We start from the raw sequence: 1,648 nt of genomic DNA on the forward strand, positions 1-1,648 counted from the left end.
CAGGTGTTTCACAGATCGGGTGATTCATCAATGTCCGAGCCGTTCCTCGGATGGACGTTAAACCAGGTGTCCCATCTACCTCCATTCATTGGTGGAGATTAAAGTGCGCTTTGGCGAAGAGTAGTCAAGCTGGCGTTGACACTGGCCAAGTTACAAATTCCTGCACTGACTTCCATTGGGTTGAAATCAGAAATTTTCGTTGGAGAATCAGAAAGGTGAGAAGGTGAGCAGAGTGGCTCTGTGGCGCAATGGATAGCGCATTGGACTTATAGTGAAATTCAGCAATTCAAAGGTTGCGGGTTCAAGTCTCGCCGGAGACGTTATCTTTTTTTTTTAACCAATCTTCGGAACCTACTCAAATCGGTACCTGCAAGTGTCTGGTGCTCTGATGGGAACACGCGGTGCTGAGTCGTGTTATTTATTGTCCCCCGTCGCACCGCGGAGCGAAAGGGGGACTATGGTTTTCCCCTCCGTCCGTGTGTGCGTCCGCCCGTGCGTGCGTGCGTGCGCGCGGGCGTGCGTGCGTGCGTAAGCGAAGGACCGTATTGTGGCGGGCACAAAGGGCAATAATTCCGCGCACCAGTGGGTGGCGCAAGCGTCCAGGCGGGAAACGAAAGCGCATACCCCGCCTTTCGACCGATCGGCCACGCTCGGGAACAAGGCGTGGCCTCGGGACATATATGCGGGCTCTAAGCTTGAGCCCGCCCAGTGCTGAAGTGCGAGCTCTTAATAAAGACCCTGTTTGTACCAACGCGTTGTGGCCTACCTCTCTGGCAATCGAGTCATGTCTGCAAAGCACCACACTGGTGACCCCGATTGGTTCAGCCGCTGCAGACCCCCGAACGCGCCATGGCTACCAACGCCGTCAAACTCCCTGAGTTTTGGGAAGCGCAAGCCGACGTCTGGTTTGTGCAGGCCGAAGCTCAATTTCAGCTCCGAGGCATCACGGCAGACGAGACCCGGTACTACCACGTGGTCGTCGCCCTCGGGCCCGGCACTGCCACCCGAGTCGTGTCCATCCTTCGGCGCCCGCCGGGCGACAACAAGTACGAGGTGCTCAAACGTCTCCTGCTCGCCACGTTCGGGCTCACGGAGATCGAACGGTCCGACCGCCTCCTGGACCTTCCCGCCCTCGGCGACACACGACCATCCATCCGGATGGATTTCATGCTGTCGCTGCTCGGAGACCAGCGCCCGGATTTCTTGTTCCACGCACTTTTCCTCCGCCAGCTACCTGCACAGGTGCGCCTCGCGCTGGCCGGTTCCAAACTAACGGAACCCCGCACCCTGGCTGGAGAGGCCGACAAGTATTTCGCCGCCTGTGACACGCGGTCGGTGTACGGTGCTGCCGTAGTGGCTACCGGTGCGGAGGGCTCCAGCGCCCCCTGCTTCCCTCGTGGCCGCTGCTACGCCCCGCCCACTACCGCCGCCGCCATCACCACCACCGCCGACACGGCCGCCGCGGGGGCCACCGCCGCAAACCTGGTGCTACTACCATGCCAGGTTCGGCCGCAAGGCTAAAACGTGCCACCCGCCGTGTTCTTTTGACAGGTCGGGAAACGACCGGCGCTCACTTGCGGCCATGAGCGTCGGCCATTCCGGCAGCCTCCTGTTCATCACGGACACCTTGTCCGGGCGCCGTTTTCTT

The 1,648-nt window shown here is 60.0% G+C and overlaps 1 non-coding gene across 1 annotated transcript; it reads left to right on the top strand.

Moving 5' to 3' along the window:
* Positions 1-234: 234 nt before the first annotated feature.
* TRNAR-UCU (transfer RNA arginine (anticodon UCU)) lies at positions 235-320 on the top strand. Its single transcript is given in 2 exon segments — positions 235-271; positions 285-320. It is a non-coding gene; the product is annotated as a tRNA-Ile (tRNA).
* The last annotated feature ends 1,328 nt before the right edge of the window (positions 321-1,648 follow it).

The sequence above is a fragment of the Myxine glutinosa genome, chromosome 8 (assembly GCF_964187855.1).
Source record: "Myxine glutinosa chromosome 8, kmMyxGlut1.1, whole genome shotgun sequence".
Lineage (NCBI taxonomy): Eukaryota > Metazoa > Chordata > Myxini > Myxiniformes > Myxinidae > Myxine > Myxine glutinosa.